Source organism: Nothoprocta perdicaria, unplaced genomic scaffold, assembly GCF_003342845.1.
Source record: "Nothoprocta perdicaria isolate Ctin4 unplaced genomic scaffold, notPer1 scaffold_380, whole genome shotgun sequence".
NCBI lineage: Eukaryota > Metazoa > Chordata > Aves > Tinamiformes > Tinamidae > Nothoprocta > Nothoprocta perdicaria.
In genome coordinates, this window is record NW_020455622.1 from 42,429 (window position 1) to 63,221 (window position 20,793).

At 39.9% G+C, this 20,793-nt stretch overlaps 1 long non-coding RNA gene across 1 annotated transcript; it reads left to right on the top strand.

Moving 5' to 3' along the window:
* Window positions 1-475: 475 nt before the first annotated feature.
* Window positions 476-1,598, top strand: LOC112951996. The gene is made up of 3 exons (XR_003250313.1): window positions 476-527; window positions 641-707; window positions 1,500-1,598. It is a non-coding gene; the product is annotated as an uncharacterized LOC112951996 (long non-coding RNA).
* Window positions 1,599-20,793: the final 19,195 nt, after the last annotated feature.

The following is a 20,793-nucleotide window of genomic DNA, read 5'->3' on the forward strand; positions in this document are numbered from 1 at the left end:
GCGGGGGGGAGCTGAGCGAGCAGGAGGACGGGATGGGACACGACAAGAGGACGGGATAGGATAGGACAAGAGGACGGGATGGAACAGGACAAGAGGACGGGACAGGACAGGACGAGGCTCTCGTGGGCCTCCCTGCCCCAGGCAAGAGGGAGAAGAAGCTCGCCGGAGGGGCAGGGAGCCGGGAGACAGTGAGGGAAAGTCGGGGTTGTCTCCGCTGACAGCCGTCCGGAAGACAAATACGTGCGAAGACAAATACGTGCAAAGTCAGGATTGAGAGTCCTCTGCCTTTTTTTTTTTTTTAACATACATATATATGTGTGTGGTTTCTGACATTTAGCATTGACAGTGCCATCCTGCCTGCAGGTCACATCGTTTTCTGCTTGTGTCACAGGTCATAAGGCACCCTGCATGGATCCCACATGGTCACTCCCTGCTGCACGTACACAGACCAAAGTTCCCTGTCCGAAGGTTCCCCTCACCTTTCATCGACTGACTTCTCTCAGGATATATATGGCACTAATATAAATGTAATACAGCACTCTGCAACTATAACGTAGGAAAAAGCTCATACTTAAATAGTAAAAGTTTTATGTAATTACATTTTTTATTATTTTTTTGCCATTGCTCTTTATTCTTCCAGGTTGTCAACTAGCTGCTAATCAATACTGATTTTCATAGTTGTGTCCCGACAAGGGGACATGAAACCAGTAAGTAAATAATTCCTGGTGAGGTAGAGATAGGGATTATGAAACTGGGGAGGAACACGGTAAATATGTGAATCAGAAAGATACGAGGGGAAGAGTTCAAGTGCTAAATTCATCAGAGGTTAACTCAGATTAAGGCAATGCAGGCTGAGCCGGCAGTAAGTATCAACTGGTCCCTCTGTATCAGAAACTTAACCTTGAAAGTAAAGTAAATTGGCACTTGTGTTGTTTGGTACTAGTGTTTAATCTGAAAGGCATGCAAAACTACAAGTCAACAAGGCAGTCAACAATTGCTGTTCAGTTCATAGAAACACCTCAGAGAACTGACTGATGTGTTTATGGTTTCTGGTTTTGCCCTATATTTCTTCAATGGAAGGCTATAGAAAGATCCTTCAATGACATATTTTCTCATAATTGCCTTATTGCTATGACACGTGAATAAATGAACTAATATAAAGAAAAAAAAAACAGAAAGGGAAAGGATAGAAATAGCAGTTTACCATATTGGTTGAAGTTTTATTAAATTAAGTTGATAGTTCTGGGCTAGTTTATGTTCTAGATGTGCATATCTGCATTATCAGGTTGCCTAGGATAATAAACTGAGATCCGCACTTGACTTGTAGTTTTACTACAAGTAAAAACTTGTAGTTTTAAGACTGGTTGCAAAGGTAGAAAATACATCAGGCAGCAAGCCACAGTTTTCATTGTAGAACCCAAGTGCTAGGAAAATCATCAATCAGGCATTAAAAAATATACTTTCAGACTTTTTTTTTGTGTGTGTGTTTGTTTTTCCAGCTCATTCCCTGAACACATGCATTTGTGCCTTAATCCACTGAGAAGTCTGAACTATATGGGAGTTGACTGGGTACTTTGAGGAAACAGTGTGATGTGTATGAAGTGAGAAACTAAAGTGAAGTCCAAGCAAAAAGCTGCTGCAGTTTCCAACTTGGTAAGCTTTGCCCAGAAATCAACTTCTGGAGTGTTTTGGATAAGTCCTAGGAGAAAACAAAGAAATTCCTGTATTTACCTGTCTGTTGTTACATTTTTTTGCAAATAGAAATGCAAAATATTTGACTAGATGTGTATGCAACTGCATGAGGGAGGATATATGTTTTTTTGTGATCTATGGAAGCAGTTTCACTGGTTTTAGCTTCCAGGAATTACAACAGAAGTCTTCGTTTCTATGCTTGTTTGTTTAAATTATTTGTTTGGGTGTATTTCTCATAATGGGATTCTGAACTTTTACTTTATAATATGATTGCAGTCTTAGCAGATTTTTTTTTTTCTGAGAAGTTAGCTTCCTTTTCTTCTTTCGGTAAGTATGTGTGTAAAGCTGACTGTGGTTCTATGTTAAAACTGTACAAGCTACAGAGATCTGTAAAGTAAATATTCTGAATGATATGAATGCAGGATGTTTGGAAATGGATGTGTATGTGGGAAAGCATCATCAGCAACAAAAGAGTAAGAGTTGAATGCTCTGTGTTGAGAATGAAGGCCAAACTTCTTCCCAGGACTCTCCTTCCAGGGCTGTCCTAGGACAGACAGTCCTATTCTTTAGTGGACCAGTTGCAGCACCACAGATCATGGGCTGCTGTAGCAAGCCGCTTTCCCTCGGTAGCAAAAGGCTTGCTCTTAAAAGACCAAACTCTGTTCCCTCTTCTGCTCTGTAGCTCTACAGCTGTGTTACCATAGCAAAGGCAAGGGATCAAGGGCTAGAAAGACACATTAGTAAGTAAGTTAGGGCAGGAGTGGGAAAGAAAGTAGAAGGCATATCCTAATCCCACTTGTACTGACTGACATGGAAATTTCTTTTCTGAATATACTTAGGATGGTAAAGGTGCGTTTGTTGACATTGTAGGCAAGTGCTGGTCTTCCTACTGATACCGAAATAAATTGCAAAGTATTACAGAATGAACTTTCCACCCTTAAATTTCACCTTTAAATATAATGCGCACTTCCATTAACTATGAAAGCTAGTTATGCACATTTACGAATATTGGTAATAAAAATGCTTATAAACTCACTACATAATATATATAGTTGTATTACATACACTATAAATATAGCATATCAAAATTGTCACTTGTGACCTTCATGCAGTCACCTGAAGGTATTGGGAATTTTCTTGCTGCACAGCTAGCTCCATGTATTTTGCTACATGATACTTTCCATTTTCTCCAAACATCATCAACATATGGCAGCACCTAGAGCTCAAGCTTACCTTACACATCCAGTCAAGCAGACAGAGTGCGTTTAGGGGACACAATGACAGGAGAGGCTCACACTTCCCCTGCAAAAGCCCCACAGTGGCATTTGGGAAGCAGCTCAAATGTGTGTTCACGAATGCACATGGCATGGGGAATAAGCAGCTTGAATTTGAGGTCCATGTGCAATGGCCAAAGCTCTCACAGGATCATAGAGTCACTATTGTGGAAAAGATCTTTACGATCATCTACTAAGAGTAGATGAATATATTCTGATTCTTAACCAACAGTTATGAACTCTACTTGGCACGTGGGACTGCATTTGGAGTGATGTGTGCAGTTTTGGGCTCCCCAGTCTAGAGGAGAGGCTGAGATCTGAGCCTGTATGGACTGGAGAAGAGAAGGTGAAGAGGAAACATTACTGCAGTCTGCCATTACTCAGTTGCAGATATAAAGAAGACAGAGAGAGAGTCTTCTTGGCTCGGTGATAGCAGAGGCAATGGGTAGAGTGTGGAACATGGGAAATTCTAATTTGATATTAGGGAAAAATATCAGAGAGGTGACTAAATACTTGGGCAGGTGCTCATATAGGCTGTGAGATCTCTTTCCTTGGAAGTGTCCAAGGCTTGGCAGGACACGGTTCTGAGATATCTGATCTAATTAGACCTGCTTTGAGCAGGGGATTGAACCAGATGGCTCCAGAGGTCCCTTATGACCTAAATTATCTTGTGATTCCACGAATTTTTAAATAGAGCATTTTCTTTCCTAGGGGCATTACCATACTGTATGGATTGTCAGGTTGGGCTGGCGGGGAGAAGGCAGGGACAGGAAAGAGGAGGTAGAGCAATTTCCCCATCCAGGTTAGATTATATGAGGCCTTTTTGTTGTTGTTGTTGTTTGTGTGTCTTGAGGGCATTTGCTTTTGCTCTTTGCCTGGGGTACTATTGTAAAGCACATTATCTCTTCTCCCTCATTTTCTAATTCTCTAACCATAGCATGCAGCATTAGGCTGCATTAAGGTTCTGTCGCTTCTGAGCTGAACATTTTGCTGGAATTTAATACTCAGCAGTACGAAAGGTCAAACTTGTACACTATGGGGTGAAGATAAAGAGATGGCAGTTAATTTTATGTTTTAGTAACTAATATCCACATGCAAAATCTGAAGGCTATTTTTAAGAACCATGGTATTTATAGCTGCAGAAAAAAACAATAAGAGACAATTCAACATAATTTCTAATTATCGTGAGAGGTTTGTTGCAGAAACAAAGCCTTAGTAGTAACAACCAGCAGTTGAATCACAGACTTACTAAGATTCAAGGGACCTCTGGAGATCATCTAGTCCAGCCCTCTTGCACAAGCAAGGTCAGCTAATGCATATTGCACAGGATTACCTCCAGGTGGGTTTTGAAGATCTCCAGAGAAGGAGACTCCATGCCTTCCCTGGGCAACCTGTTCCAGTGCTCTGTCACCCTCACAGTCAAGAAGCTTTTCCTCAAATTCAGGTGGAACTTATTACAGTGTGTGGCCCTTGCCTCTCATCCTATTTCTGGCCACCACTGAAAATTGTCTGGCCCATTCCTCTTGACACCCTCACTTCAGATATTTGAATACAGTGATCCCCTCTCAGTCTTCTCCAGGCTAAACAAACCCAGCTCTCTGCTTCTCTTCATAGGAGAGATACTGCAGTCCCCTAATCATCTTTATATCCATATGCTATACTCTTTCCAATAGTTCCATGCCTCTTTTGCACTGGGGAATTCAAAACTGGACACAGCTCTCCAGATGTGGCCTCACCAGGGCTGAATAGAGCAGGGATGATCACTTCCCTTGACCTACTGGCAACACTCCTAGTCCAGCCCAGCTTATCATTGGCTTCTTGGCAACAAGGGCACATCATTGGATCATAATTAACTTGTTGCCTACCAGGACTCCCAGGTCCTTCTCTTCAGAGCTGCTCTTCAGCAGGTCAGCACCCAGCCTAATGCATGGGGTTTTACCTCGCATGGTGCAAGAACCTGCACTTGACCTTCTTGAACTTCATGAGATTCTTCTCTGCTGAAGTCCCTGGCACCTCCAGGTCTCTGTGAAGCCAGGTCTCTCTGACAGCACAGCCCTCTTATGTATCAGCCACTCCTACCAGCTTCACATCATCAGCAAACTTGCTGAGAGTGTATTCTGCCCTGGAGTTTTCTCCAGGTCATTGATGAATAAGTTGAGCAGGATTGGACCTTGTCAGTACTGACACCACTAGTTAAAACTGATTGAAATGAGCAGAACCTTCAGCTCAAGCTCTCTAAACATAGCTGGTTTCTGTTTGCATAGCTATTAGGAAGTGCTGTGTAGTGGCTTTGTATAAGTAGCAATATCTTAACTCATCGCCTAGGCTGGTCATCACTCATTAACCTTCCTCCACACATTGCTAAACCCTCATGACTTCCTCACAGCAGCTGGCAAGTAGCATGCAGAAGTGTCTAGTCACAAGACTCCAGCTCCTCTTGCTTTCCAGCTGCTTCATAGCATTACCGGTAGCAGTGACAGTTGGCAACTCTATGCAGTAAGATGAGCTAGGAGTGGAGTAATGATAAGGCTGGCGGGAGCTGCAATCACACTGACCAGGAGCCAGGATGCAGAGCAGCCAGTTCAGGTCAGAATCAGGGCCAGAGACAGTGATGAGAGTCAGACACAGTCCGGTGATCATCCAGTAATTCTGAAGTGAGGAGACTAAATTGAGATCAACATGGGGAAACTGAGGTCATGGACAGACTTGTAGAGGTAGGAGACTGGTCGCAGGTCCCAGCCACTGCAAAGCAGCGATGTTGCTCTGGCAGGGGCCAGCAGTGAAGCATCAGTATGAAAGTAGCTCCCAGAAGAAAGGAGGGGCAGACCCACACTTCTTACTTTCCTTACAAAAACTTTTATTTGCACAACACCTTTTATTTGGCCCAGCCAGCAAAACTCTCTAATTTTACCAACTTAGCTCCCAGGAGGTGGATGCACTCTAGGCAATGAAAATACGATGATTTAACTAGTGACCTCTTCAGTATCAGTTTTGTGCTAGGGATTTGTATTGTCCTCTTCCTTACTTGGAAGAGAAAGAAAAAAAGACAAAGTAATAGTGTCTTCATGTGTATGTTTATAGTGTAGCCTCACATCAAGCCATAACATAAGAACTCTTTTACTATCACTTGTTTCTTTCTCCAAGGTTACTTTCTCTCCATTGGAATAGTTTGTGGCATATGTTTGCATGCTACTTTTGCTTAGTATTGTCTTGATTTTCTTGAATAACTTTGGTACAGTCTAAGAAAGACCAACTTCATTTTGTAGTTTAGGGAATGATAGGTTCAAGCCTATCATGCCGAAGACTTTTTTTTCCATGTGTGCATAGTGTGGTGGTTTATGGAAGTGTGAATGGCAACATCTAGCCTAATGCCTAACTAATGCCTAAAAATAGTCAGTTGGATGCAATTCTTTTCCATTTATAGATTTTATAGGTCAGTCCCAAGAGCCAACAATTGAAATAAAACACAATGTTAAGACAAGTGGATCACCACTGAGCTATTTGTGGAGACTCTACTACTGTGCCTGAGGAGCTCTTAGACCAAAGTTATCCAACTGGCAACTGCCAGGCAGGATTTGGTCCATGAGCACTCCTATCAAATCCACAGCCTTTTTTTTTTTTTTTTTTTTTCTTGAAGGAGTCCATTCTCCACACTTTGGGACATCTTCCGTGCCTTTGCTTAGAGCCCTGTCCCTACTGCATCACTGTGCCTACACTAGGCTTTTAAAAATAGGAGCTATCATATTAATGGCTATTCAATGTATCCCCATCAAGAAAAAAAGAGAGTGGTACAGCTTGTGAAGTACAGCCCAGATGGAGAAAAAAAAAGGAAAATGTAACCATATGACCACAAAGTAACTGGCCTATCTGGGCATGTCTACCATACTTCTGCTTCCAGTATGACAGTCATTCCATGGCAGTTTTCTTTTTTCTATTATTTATTTATTTTTATTTATTAATAGAAAAAAGCAATCTTACCTTTCTACAGGTAGCAGTATAAATAAATAAAAATAGCAATGTAATGCAAAACATTTTGGATGAATGTTTGAATAGATTAGCAGAATCAGCAACCACCAAGAACATGTTTGGCAAACTTTTTCAGCCATTCCTAACCATACTAGCATGCATTACAGATTAGAACTTTCTTTTGCAGTTGAGGTGAACTCTGGTACTAAGTAATACTAGCCTTTCGCTAGTGGTCCATTGATTATCTTTACCAGTAATTATAAAATCTGATCCCTTTGCCATTAGGACCATTCCCACCACTCTGCAGAAGCTGGAATCACTGTCGCTGGAACTCCACTTTGGTACAAATGCAACTCTACAGCTCATGGAGAAGTCTGTCTAGAAACCTTTGACTTGCTTTTAAACTATTTCCAGTCACTGTTTTTGTCAGCTTAATGTTGGGGAAGAATTTTAATAACTGTCTTTAGAGGTCTTTTTTTTTTGTGCATATAGCATACTAACTAGTCTCTTTATTCATCTTTTCAGCCCTCTCTGGACTACCAGTTCTCTACAAGCTTTCCTAGATCAGAAAGTTTATTTTGCTATTTAGCATCATTTATCAACCCTGAATTACTTTGCAATCACTAATGATGAAAACTTTTTGCTTTTTCTGTCATTGTTTGCTATAGGAAGCATTTATATTGAAGAAGCTTCTCTGGTAGAACTTGTGATGTCTAGAGCATATATTTAATGACAGTGACAAACGACTTCCTACAGCCTCAGCAGATGTTCTGCCCACAGGTTCAAAAGTGGATGGCAGTACCACAGATTATAAGCATTTGTCCTTTTAATTTTATCAGTTGTGTGTTATTCTGATCTTTGCTATAGGTGAGCCTTCCATTCTTCAAACAAGCATTTAAGGAGATATTCATGCCACCTAAGGTGAAGCATCTTTCTCAAACTATGCCTCAGCTAGACGTTCTGGGGATTAAACAAGCGGCATGGGAGAACTAACTTAAGCATCCAATTACCTGAAGTCAGGCAAATATTTTTTTTTCATCAATATCCTCCTGAAATGAGCTCTTGAATGAAGTTCCCTCCTCATCTCTCCAGCCTTTGCAATCACTGTGCTTGCATTCTGATGTTATCATTTGGGGGGGGGTTCAAAATCATCTTTTAGCTACAAACTTGGAATCCACAGAGCCCCAGCAATGTTGTATATGTTCATCTTTATTAAACACATACTGACAGTCTTGGCCTGACTGCTGCTCTGGATGTTGTCCATCAGAGGAGACTGAGGTCATTGTCAGAAGGTCAGTGCATCTCAACTAATCTTTATTGGGAGAGTTGTCTCAGACAAAAACAGCACAGTTCAAGTAGTCTAAACAAAAGTCAAGATTAAAGGACTTTATCAATTTATTAAAAAGACATAATTAACTGCCAAACAGTGAACTGTATGTTCAGGATCTATAGTGGTGGTACAACAGCTGAACCAAAATACCAGACACTTGAGACAGAATGAATCGTTACTGAACTCATGAACCTGAGTTCACTAATCTGTCAAAACTGTAAAGAATGGTTGCAGTGCTCAAGAGTAGGCTTTGCCATTTAGAGAGATATTGGTAGGTAAGGAAGGAGACTGCAGAAATAGGCTGACAGGACAGAAATAGGCTTATAGGCTGACAGCATAATTTTGAATCTTCCTAGTGGGGTAGAAAGCAGCTCTACAGAAAAGGACTTGGGGTCCTGGTGGACAATAAATTGATTAGGACTAGTGTCTATTAGCACATCCTGAGCTATACTAATAAGACTGTAGTCAGTAAACCCAGGGAAGTGATTCTTTCCCTCTGCTTGTCTCTGGCGAGTCTGCATTTGGAGAACTGCATCCAGTTTTGAGCTTCCTCCATACAAGAAAAGTACTGACATACTGGCATGAACATAGCAGAAGGTCACCAAATGGCCATGGAGCTGGAGCATGTGGTGAACAAGGAGCGGCTGACAGCTGGGTCTTTTCAGGCTGAAGACTGGAGAAAAGAAGTTAAATGGAAGGCCTTCTGTTGCCAGAAGTGTGGAGAGGAATGGGAAGATGAAGCCAGGTCCTTCTCAAGGTTGAGAGAGGCAACAGACAGAGATGAGAGATTCCAGTTAGACAAGTACACAACTTTTCCCAGTGAGGTACCACTTTTCTCAGTGTGGTAAAACACTGAGACAGTGTACCTCCCAGTGAGGTACCACTTTTCTCAGTGTGGTAAAACACTGTGCCTAGAGAGGCTTTAGGAATCTCCATCCTTTTAGCGATTCAAAATAACCAGACAAGGCCTTGAACAACCTGTTGCCAACCGTAGCCAGAAGTTGACTCTGCTGTGAGCAGGAGGTTGGACTGTCAGACCTCCAGAGGTGGTGATTCTTTAAAGAGAGGAGGAGGAATGATGAGAGGTTCTACTCACATAAAGGACTTTAGGCTAAAATCTGAAATAGTTTCCTAAGGACTGTGGTCCTTCAGTCACATAGAGAGCAAGACGGTGGGAAAAAGATGTGGTGTTCTCATCAGCAGCATTCTTCGTTTTGTGGCAGAGTCTAATAGTTCTGAATTGCCCTATTACCCTCTCAGCATCCACCTCTTGTCCCAGCTGTGCTATTGCCTCTGGCCTCCTCACAGCTTTCCATCACTGCCCCACTGCAGAAACCTTCTGTTTTTATGGCTTTCCAGATTCTCTTGATCTCTCAAAAAATACCCTTTCCTCCAGGCCAGCTGGCCTTATGTTCTGATCTTAACATTTATCTACTTACATGACTTTACACTTCTGGACACTGACTTTCTTGTTATGTGACTTCCTTTTTAGCTTGTTCTCTCTTGGCCACACTACCCAAGGATCTTTTAATATTTTAGATCTATGTTGCCCAAAACTTGCTACAGTCATTTTACCACATTCACTCTTTCTCCCTATTAGGAATCTTTATTAACGTTACATAATATTTACCAGCTGTTAGCATAAGCCTGAGTTATGAATTATAGGAGCAGCACAGTGAAGGCAGCACAAAAAATTTCTTGAGCACCTCAGTCTCTCTTCAGCAGTGCTCCTTGCTGTGAGACAGTGGGATGCTACAAATCTGCAGGAGCTGCTCACAGCTCTTTTGGCTAGATGAAAGATTGCTATGATTTAGTGCCTGTGGAGCAAGCTAATAGAAGAGGAAAAAGACAGGAGTTCGAAGAGAAGAGAAAATTAAACTAATTCTGCCTCAAACCAAGCCCAATGTTTAGATTAAAATAAAATAAAATAAAATAAAATAAAATAAAATAAAATAAAATAAAATAAAATAAAATAAAATAAAATAAAATCCACCAAGTTTCCTGTAATAGAAGATGGAAAAAGAATGGATAAAATACCAGGAAAAGAATACAATTTGCAAAACAGATTGTTCTCTACTTCATAGAATGCTTAAGGTTGGAAGGGACCTCTGAGGTCATCTAGTCCAAACTCCCTGCACACACAACGTGGTACAGGATTGCATCCAAGCGGGTTTTAAAGATCTCCAAAGAAGGAGACTCCACAACCTCTCTGGGCAGCCTGTTCCAGGGCTCGGTCACCCTCACTCTCAAGAAATGTTTCTTAAGTTCCTGTGGAACTTTTGGTGACTCAGCTTGTGGCCGTTTCCTCTAGTCCTATTGCTGGCCACCAATGAAAACAGGCCGGCCCATCCTCCTCACTGCCTCCCTTGAGGTATTTATAGACACTCATCAGGTCCCCCCTCAGCCTTCTCTTCCTCAGGCTGAACAGGCCCAGCTCCCTCAGCCTTTGCTCACAGGGCAGATGTTCCAGGCCCCTGATCATCCTCGTAGCCCTGCGCTGGACTCTCTCCAGTATCAGACCCTGCAGATCTCATGCTGTCAGTGAAAAGCATATGAATCTGTCCCCCGGTCTTCCCACCCTTCTTTTTCTAGATGCAGGGTGGACATCTCACACTGCTATAGCATGAGGCTGCAGCTTTTCTTTTCATTGGATGCTCCGTGGCCCATGAGCATCCTAATAGCAATGAAGAGAAATATGGGGCTGGTTGGCAGGAGATCTGCAGGTTACGTCGTCGTTACTACACTGTTCTTGGGTCATGTTTTCAAGGAAAGAGGAATATAAGCTCATTTTACAGACTCAGCTGCTTAGGAGTTTGTAGCCACTAGATGGAGCCTAAACACCTCCTTTTAGCTCCCTCATCTCCTATGGAGAGATAGTACTGATTTTAGTATCAGCTCGTAGCTAGGTGTCGACATCAACACTCAGTAGCAGAGGCTTGTACAGAAATATAGACATAGCTCCAAGGTGTCATTCATCTCAGTGAGCATGGACACGGAATATTTTATGTCCAAAATATGGAAATATTATGTTTACTTACTTCATGGCACAAAATTTCTCCATGAGACAGATCATTAGCTCATGATTTTGGGTAAACCAAAATCCTTTTGTTTAACCTTTCTATGGCTTGGTTCCCTCACTGAAAAAAAATGTGTTTTGAAATTGTCTTCATCAAAGTGTGCTGAGAGTTGAGTATATTATTCTTGAAATGATTTATTTTTCCCATGTAGGGTATATTATACTAGTACAGAGTGGTAGACAAAAAGTTGTTACTTTATCAAAAGTACTGCACTCTGCAGTAAACACCTGGAGTAAACATCTCCAGGTTTCTTGGCAGCAGGAAGATGGGACTCCAGATTTTTATTTTCTTACAGCCTGCTGACTAAAATAAGATAAAGGAAATTACTAAATTACCACTCATTTCTTAAGAGCTGATACAATTTAATTGTTATTAAATAATAACTACTATTACAAAGCCTCAAGGCTCCAGCCAAATCAGAACTCTGTTGTACCATATCTTATACTAACACAATGTAAGAGGCATTCTTTCCCTTAAGCAAATTAGAGTGTTCATGGACAAAACATAGCTGGAGGACAAAGAAAGCAAGCAGTACCCCAGTAAATGCAATCAACAATTCTTTTACATGAGAGGGAAAAGAGCAGATCAGCTGATTCAGTTGACATAGCACCATTGATGTTGTGAGTGTACAGCAATTAAAACTAGCAACAAATATGCCTAAGATAGGTGAAGTCACTTTCTTAATGTCACATTCAGAAGTATAGCCTGGAGTTGAACCCTGTCTTTTGGATGCTACTGACAAGACTTTCCTTTTCATATCCTTGTTTTCACGCTCATACCAGCTTGCTTGTCTCAGACCGTGGTCCTCAAGGACTCTGCCTAAATGCTGTTGTACGCAGCTTGCAGAAAGCTTGCTAGTGTTTTTATGTCCATATAATAACCAGAAGAAAGACTAGTTTAGATCTGTGGGAAAAAAAAGAATGAAAAAATGTAAATAATGATTTTAAAGAACTAGTAGATGAAAGTAGAGTAGAATTGTCAGTATTAGCAAGCCCAGTTTTATAATAAATATATATTCTTATCAATCCTTGATGATTAAATGTTGTTTTTTCTCAATGAATATGAGTATTATAAAATATGGTTAACCTTTTGTCAGATAATTGAGTTATGTATTAATTGAATAAATTGGTCCTGAAGAATTAGCAGGCTGAAAAAGTCATTAAAGATTATTATTCATCACCTGCACTGGGGTGATACTGTGACTGTATTAATAGCAGCCATGCAGCACAGATGGATGTGAAGATATCTGATTGCTCAAGACCCATGGGAGGCAGAGAGTCCCAAAATATTGTTTGATACTCATTTTATCTTCCAAATAAAAACAGGTATAAATGGTAACTATTCTGAAAAATATTTGAGAGGCATCTATTGAAGATAAAAGGAAACTTTTTTTTACCAATCTGCCTACATAAACAAAAGACTCACCAAGAAACTAATGAAGGTCATCAGGGTATTGAAAGTGTACTAGGAAAGCATGCTGTTGGAAATTAATGGTCCCTCTGGTATACTGTTCATCCAATAAACAAAAGCCAAACTTTCCACAGTGCATTTGGCTGACTTCAGAAAGCTTGCAGGGAAAGAGGTTTGGAAATTTTTTTCCTAATCTAATTTATCAGTTAATTGATAGCTTTATGAAGGAGATGAATTGATAGTGGAACAGTCCAAAATTGTATTTTAAAAGTTTGTAGAGGGTTTAGTCCTTTAGCTTTCCAAATTCAGACTGAGTATTTAACAGTAACACTTTGTAAAATCTGATTCAAAGTCAGTGAACTTTCTTTGGAGATGTTGTATTCATAAAACTCCAGATCAAGAGTGAAGTTCTAGTGAAACAGTAAAACTCTTCATAACATATTCTTAAGCAGAATTAGCACCATTTACACAGAGACATAGAAAAAGAAATAGGATCAATTCTATACAACCAGAAAGCCAGACCTCCTGACTAACAGAACAAAGAGCATTGCATTTCCCAGTTTTGTCTTTTTTTCTGCCTGCGTGACTTTATTAAAACAAGATGCTTAAGGTTTGCCTTGTAATGCTGGCAGACAAAGGCCAGTCAGACAAGGTGCTCAGATTGAGAATAGGTCTAACAAGGATTTTTACTGGAGGCTTGCTCTGCACACAAATGCCATATTTCCTGGCTTTAGTGTATGTTGTTCTCCTTCTGTTCCATGAACATAACTACCAAACAATTCCATCCTTCTACTTGAAAAAAACAATAACACCCCAAAAAAGAAAAAACAGTTGGCTTCACAGATGTTCTGGAGTTTTTTTCTTTTTTTAATAAGGACATAAATGAAATAAAGCAAATGAATTGTGAAAATAGAGTAGTAGCATTTCTGTCACAGTCTCAGCATGTAAAGGGGCTCTGCTTGTAAGTAGTGATAAATTTTATTAATATGACATAGAATGGCAAAATTGTAAGACAGTAAATAACATTTTATCATCTCATTGGTGATTCTTCTAATAGAGTAGGTATTTAGCAAACATCTGTTCAGCTCTTTCTTCATATTCTTAAAGTGAAGAACAGTCTACACTAACCACAAGAATATTCTCTTCCAGCCTGAAACACTCATTCCCAACTCATGCTTAATTATAAAATACCTGTGGTATGGCTAGAGAGAATTCTCCTAGAGTTTGGATTTGATTGTTTTCTGAGATATATAGGCATCTGTTTATTTGAGAATGCAACTCTATATTAAGAAAGTGTATTCCTGAAGTGCAACATTCATGGGTGATTAAGGCTTTATTCTCTCTATTCTTGAATAGTTACATCTTTAGGAAAGAGCAATTAATTGCTTTCTGGCTTTCCAAATAACATTTTAACAAGCAACAATAGGTTTAAAAATTAAACAGATCATTATGGGTTTCAAGTGGCTTGTGCTCTCAACTTGGGGAGAATTTGGAAAAGGCATGAGGGTTACATACTGCTACAGGGTGAGCTCATCAGCACTGCAATGCTTTCAGTTCCAGCTCTGAGCTCCTGGAAAGAGAACGGAGGGCTAGGAACAGAAGGAGGAACAGAAAGGGTTATTCGCCTTTATGGGAATGTGTTTTGGTGTGGAATTTTGTGCAGAATTACTTTTGAGAGGAAAAAAAAAAAGCATGGATTTTCTTTAATCACTAGATGTGATTATAAGCCCTAATTAACAACACTACTTGACATAAGCCTATATTGTGCAGCTCCATCTGACTGGAGCAGTGACAAGACTCTTTAGATGGGATTCAGTCCAAAAAACCATGCATGATGCTTGTGCTCTCCTCGTCCCTAATATCACTTTTTAAAAACCCAACCTTTCAATACAGATCACTGACACTTCAGTTTTTTTTATATCATCCCAAACTGTCCACTGATTCTCCCCAGTTTTCCCAGCTTTCAAACAAAATGCACTTTTTTTTTTTTTACCTGCCTTCAGAATCTCTTCTGTGCCATAAACAGGTCAGCAAATTAGTCCCTAGACATGTATCTTGGCTTCCAGCCCTTTCCAGTTTAGGGTAAACCAACAGATGTGCCCTTTTGCTGTTCTTCTGCTCCGTGCTCATTACAGGTTTCCAGGCAGGGGAAATTAGTAAAGTCTCCTTAGCATCTGCCTTTTCCAGTCGAGGAAGAGCCACCAGCAGACCTGGCTATGTGATCTTATTTGGGCTCAGATGATGTAAGTGGTTTGGCCAGCCTTCCTACCTCCTTTGCGATTCATTACTTATACACATTATGCTTCTTCTGGCTGGCCCAGCTAGCCCTTCTGGCTGGCTGTTTTCCCCTCTATTCAGTGCAACTGAATTCACTTTGCTTCAAGGGGTCAGTGACTTTGTTGTCTGACTCCAGAGAATTTGCAATTGGGATAGATGAGGGGTCAGAATCAATCAAACAACAAAAAACTTTTGAAGTTTTAGTTATATTTCTTTAATGGTGTAGAGGAAACCATGGATTTACTGCCAATCAGTAGTCATGGTATTTATTTTTCTGAAAGCCTCAGGTTCTAGAGTCCAATAATTACCTGATAAATTCAGCTCTTTAGAAGGAATTATAAAAACCGTTGTGGATAAAAGCATAGGAATATTCATTCTAACAGGCAACATCCCCCTCCCCCCCTCCCAAAAAGGGGCAGATGTATGGATGTGAATGAAGGGATAAAAGCCGACTTTATTTTTTTTAAGATCTTGCTCCTTTCAAGCAAGTTCTGTACCTGGGGAGCAAAACCTTTATCATTCAGAAGCTGTTATCATGATTGATAATCTTGGAGATTGCCCACACTGTTAAATCATCCATGGCAATTCTCTAGCAAAGCCAATGTGGAACAACATTGCCATTTTGCTTACTTTACTACAAGACTAACAAATAATTTTAGAAAAGAAACCCAAAAAACTTCTGCCTGTTTCTTTTACTGGCATTAGTCTGGAACCAAGACACTACTGTTACGTTTCCTAATTAGTGGGGCAAAGAGCTAGAAAGTGGAAAATTTAATTCACATATAAAAGCTTTGAACTGAGGAAAAATATTTTTTCCTCAAGAATATGGTCTTACTGAGCTCAGAATGCTGGGGCTTTGTACAGGAATAAACCAGCAAAATTTAAATCTCTTGTGTAAGGCACTGAGATGGACAAAATAATCAGGTCAAAGACGATGAAGTCAGGCATGTATATTGCAGAATTAAATCCAATGTGAGGAAATAAAAGGCATTTGAGTTTGCATGGGGTGTTTTTTTCCACTTTGAATACTTTTTTTCCGTATTAAGAACTCATCAGTGCTTTCCCAGAACGTCGGGAAACATCTAGGTATTAGAGCAAACAAATAAAAACATTAGTACAGGACTTTGCCATTCAGATTGTGTCTGTGTGTGAAACTATGTGGACTGAGATATACAAATGCAAGATTAATGGGGTAAATTTGACATTACAACAGTAGCAGCTGTGCCACAGTTCCTCCGTTTCATACATGGTACAAGGGACACTCCATATAACTAATTTCTAAACATCAAAAAAACACTTAGGCGTTTTTGTGGCAAATGGGAAAAAAAATCAGCAAATTGTAATAACCAAATGGTATGACAGTCAAAACAAAGAAGAGCTGAAACTGCCCCATTTAAAATTAAATCAAATGCTTTGTAATATGGCACAGATAAATTCTTCACAATTATGAGATGTAACATCAGTGCCCGCAGGGAAATACACAAAAATATATTTCTAATGCCAGACACTCAAGAGACTATTTACCTAAATTGCATAAAGATTTACACTCCACTAATCTCATTATGAACTATGCATAGGAAATATTGATTGAAGGACATTAAGTGATAAATTTGGACCTTAAAAGATTGTGGAAGACATTCACAAGAGTCTTTTCCTAAATTAGGTAACAAGACACTTTCTATGCTGTCACACCTGGCTCCCAAAAGTAATGCTGTTAGAAAATTTTATAGCTGATAGGTTAGTGTAATGAGCAATTCCTTTTCAGAATTTCTTTTCCAATTGAAAAAAAAAAAATTAGCTTTTGTCAGATCCAAATAAACACATTCACATTTCAAACACCTAGCTGTACAATGACCTAGCTATTTTCTAGCTTATGCAGATTCTAAATTTATGCCTCCTAAGGTGGAAAATTAAGCGTCCAAATACACCTTTCTGCTGCGTAACAATAATACAGATGGTATAGCTCCTATACCATCTTTCTCTTCTTTATGCACTCAGATGCTTTGCTATTTTTCTCATTTACATTTTGTGAGAAAGCTGTGGCAGAGAGGAGAATTAACAAGCCCAGATTCACTTGGCAAGGCACTAAGACACGAGGTTTTGAGCTCTCCAAGACCTTGGAGATAATTATGGCTCTGTAGCAGTACAGTGCTAATGACATCAGGACAGTTTTCAGCCTTTTGGTCTGGCACTTTGACACCAACCAGTGCACCCAAGCACAGTGGACAAACGTGTGATCAGCAGTGGACAAAGTGGCTGCTTTGATTTAAAACCATACCTCTTTGAAAGGACTGAGGAGTAGTTCTCATCTTTTTTTTAATCAATCCTTCAGTGCCATTTGGAGGAGACCTATGTGTAGTTTGGACCTAGACACTAACCATTTGGGCACTTCAGCCAGTGTGACTCACTCAATCTGGAGAAATTTTTTTCTTCTGTAGTCTTAGACACATTGCTCAGTCTGCTCTTATCATGCGGCATCAGTGCTCATTCTGTACAGGCATCTCAAACTTCTTCAGCTCCTGGAGCTCAGATCAAAGATCTTTGCTTTCCCTGTCGTGCCAAGAGGCCAATGAGGTCCTCCCACAGGCAGACATGTTTCAGCAAAAGTGCTGCTGGCACATGAAGCGTGCACATGCCTGATATATTTCTCACTTATCTTATCTGCAGCATCAGGGTTTGTGTGCATCCCATGATGTTACAACTCAGTCAAAGCCTCTGTAAATACCAAAGTGAGTGTGGGACAGCAACGTGAGCCAAGTCAAGGTTCCATCCTCCTTCCAGCATACAGAACTACCCAGGTGAATGTGAAAATCATGTCCTGTCTTATCTAACCCTGTGGCAGCATTTGGAGCTCCAGGGCTACTGCTTTCCTGCTTTCCCATGGTGCTGAAGCTGTGTCTGCCAACACAGACTAGGACAGGACAATGAGAAACCCATCTTGGCCACTCTGCCCTGAAAAATGTCCTACAGTGGAGGCACTTCACTCCTGTCTGGCACATGTTCAGATGCATGGGTCCAGCTGTGGAAGGCTCGAGAGATCAGAAGATGCTGTTATTGGTGGGCATCATCAGTGAGAACTCTTGCTCGTGCATTTATTTTCATTTGTCCCCTTGCCTTTGCCTCAGAAATACCAATATCTCATCTGAGGAGGAAGGAGGAGGGAGAGTACTATACCATGTAGGCAGACAAGGGTCACGATTCAAATGACTGATTAATATTAAATTTATTAAAGGATGCCCATTTAATTAGACTCACTCATATGCAAAACAGATTCAAATATCCTGACCAGATCAGCTGTTTCAATTTTCCTTCTCCAGAAAATTACATGAGATTATAGCAATTTCATTCATAAATTATCTTGGTTGCCAAACACAAATTTAATTCATATTAGTCTTAGTTCACAGAGAAATTTCTTCTCATGCCCCATGTAACTTTTAAAAACATCTTGAAACAACTTCCTTTCTATTCACAGTTACCAATCCATTTATAAACTGAGAATTTATAAACAAGTTGGATTAAAAAATGGCAAATTATAAAACAATCTAGTTCTATTTTGCCATAGAGAGCTTCATGTTGCAGCAATCTGTATGTATAGTTGAATGATATTTCTCCCTAAGAATCCAACAGGAATTTGTTCAGTGTGATGCCAGCCTTCTAGGTTTGGAATAAACTAACGTGTTATTTATTAAAAGAGCAGCCTAACTTTATTTTAATATGATTCCATTTTGGAAAATGCAAAAGGAAATTTCACAATCAATTTAGATCACTAGGCATTTTATTTAAATCAAATCAATAAATTTTCATGCTAATCAGATAAGTATTCTTAATTTGGGGTTTTCGCAATCATTTTTTCCCTTCATCTTTTGGAATGGGTGATAAGAGATGAAAATCTCATAAAAGTCAGCTTCTACCTTATATTTGCAATTAAAGCAAAACTTGTTTTTCTCCCACCTGAGCTCACACAATAACCAAATAAGTTTTTTGTAAGCAAACAATAAAAAGTCTTGTCATTTGTCAAACACTCATGGCACTGACCTCTGGAGTTTTAGATTATTTGAATTCTGGCTCAAATAAACTATTAATCAGCTGAGGGTTTTTTTTTTTTTTGTGTGTGTGTGTATAGTAATGGGAGTGCATGGCCTCAAACAAGGCATTTTAAATAGAACCAGACGGTAGCTAGTGAAGTGTTTTGGGGAGGAAGCCTGACTTGCGAACTTCATCACTTTCCTCATTACAAGATTGGTGTTTTCAAGCTGTAATATCATTTATTTTTTCCCACACTTTCTCCTATGCTGTATTCGTCAGATGTGCTGGCTACGAGGCAGATTTTCAGAGACAAAGATGTTATAGAAAGCTTCAATACTGTAAAATAACTACTGGAAAAAAAAAATGCTACTTCCATTCAAAGATATTTTGAAGCTCTCCACCATGTAGAGAAGTCTGAGAAAGAGAGATTTGGTTGGGGGAACCAAATCTACTGAGAGATTTGGTTGGGGGAAGATGTATCAAAGAAGCATATCTACAATATGTCCTCTTCACACCTGGTACCTGCATGGGTTATGATGCAAGAGATATCCATTTGTGAAGCACAGAGATGTGTCATTCCACGTTTTACATGTTCTAGCCATTCAGTTTTTGAGAGATTTCGTGTCCAAGCCCGCATTATCATTACAAATGGGTCTCATAATTTTCATTAAATATAACATTAATTATATATAATATATCATATATCATATAACATATAACATATATTATATTTATATATATTTATATAAAATGTTCATTAAATATAAATTACGCATAACAGTTGTCTCATAAGACATAACAACATTTGAGATAATAAACAGCACCCTTGTGAAGTTTTGCTGATGAATTGTATCACTTTTACTGGATAATTAAATTGTGCATTTTTAAAAAAATAGAGCAATATATGGAGAACATTATGCAATGTTTTACAGGCTGCAGTGCCTGTAAAGCTAAAGCATGGACTAAAGAGCCATTAGCTGTACTTGCCACACACGTCATTGCCTGCAGACATACACTTGCTGTTGTTTTCCAGAAAGGAATCCAAAGGTAAAGCACAGTCTCTGTAAAGCTCTTTCAACTTAGAAATTTATTCCTTTCCATATGCAGTGACAACCCAGTTTTGTCCATTCAAAGGTGTGATGCTAGATGCCTTGGTTTGCCATGGATTCCTTTTTGTCTGGGCAGGTAGCCAGTATCTCTCTTGTGGGTGGAGGTGAAAAAGGGAACGACGAGTTCTGATGTGTTGAGCGCTGCAGGTCTGAGAGTTGTTTTGTTTTTAATTTTGTGAGGTGTATTTCCGTAGTAAAATGGAAGGCACAGTACTTTCCTTTTTTTTTTTTTTTTTTTTAAAWAAAMAAATCTACCAAAGAACCTCCGTATGCTTGAAGTGGAAAAAACAGCCGAGAGGGCCATGCTCTCAGTGGTGGCCAGTGACAGGACAAGGGGCAATGAGTATAAGTTGAAACACAGGCAGTTCCATCTCCATGTGAGGAAGAACTTCTGTGAGGGTGTCATTGTAACTGTGAGAGTGACAGAGCCCTGGCACAGGCTGCCCAGGGAGGCTGTGGAGTCTCCTTCTCTGAAGGTTTCCCAAACCCGCCTGGATGCCGCCCTGTGCCCCGTGCTCTGGGTGTCCCTGCTGGAGCAGGAAGGTTGGACTAGATGATCTCTAGAGGTCCCTTCCAACCTCAGCCATTCTGTGAAATCCTTGTTTAAGGACAGGTGGGTGGATGAGCATATT